This window comes from Notolepis coatsorum, assembly GCF_963971535.1.
Source record: "Notolepis coatsorum genome assembly, chromosome: 1".
NCBI classification, from domain to species: Eukaryota; Metazoa; Chordata; class Actinopteri; order Aulopiformes; family Paralepididae; genus Notolepis; species Notolepis coatsorum.
The window spans coordinates 319279729-319280764 of NC_140165.1; positions in this window are offsets into that span (position 1 = coordinate 319279729).

Here is a 1036-nt window from a genome sequence, read left to right on the forward strand (position 1 = left end):
AGGCACACATCACACTACACAATGACTACCATACACTGGCACCCGGCACACATCACACTACACAATGACTACCATACACTGGCACCAGGCACACATCACACTACACAATGACTACCATACACTGGCACCAGGCACACATCCACTACACAATGACTACCATTCACTGGCACCAGGCACACATCACACTACACAATGACTACCATACACTGGCACCCGGCACACGTCACACTACACAATGACTACCATACACTGGCACCAGGCACACATCACACTACATAATGGCTACCATACACTGGCACCAGGCACACATCACACTACACAATGACTACCATACACTGGCACCCGGCACACATCACACTACACAATGACTACCATACACTGGCACCAGGCACACATCACACTACACAATGAGTACCATACACTGGCACCAGACACACATCACACTACACAATGACTACCATACATGTACGTGGTCAGAGCTTTATACAGGTAGGGTTTAGCTTAACACTTTGAGTGCCAGCGACGAGATTTCTCATTTTTAATCGTTATTTTTTTTTATTATCGATTTCCATAAATTTTTCATCAATCTAGCCTCACGTTACCAGTGGGGATCTGTCTGAACTCGAACAGGGAAAATACTGCCCCTATCGTCTCTCCGGATGGTACTGCACCCCTTTGGATTGGACTGAATGAAACGCATGGAGAAAAGAAAGTCCTGCTTCCACATTTTACTTGTCAGACATGTAACCGGAGACGACCGAAGTCATCGCCCACCACCAGAACAGCGGAGAATATGTGTTTCAGTACCCAGCGTTGGATCAATAAACACGATTGATATTTGGAATTGGAATAATCTTTTTGGGGAACATCTGATCTGAGGTAAGGAATCTATTTTACCAGTCTTGGGATAATCAGAGCTATTTTCACCTATCAGCGTGTGCCATATGTGTGTGTGTGTGTGTGTGCGCGATCAGGAAATAAGATCATCGATTTTTCAGCCCGCTTCTATAGCGTGCATAAGTACACATACTATCGA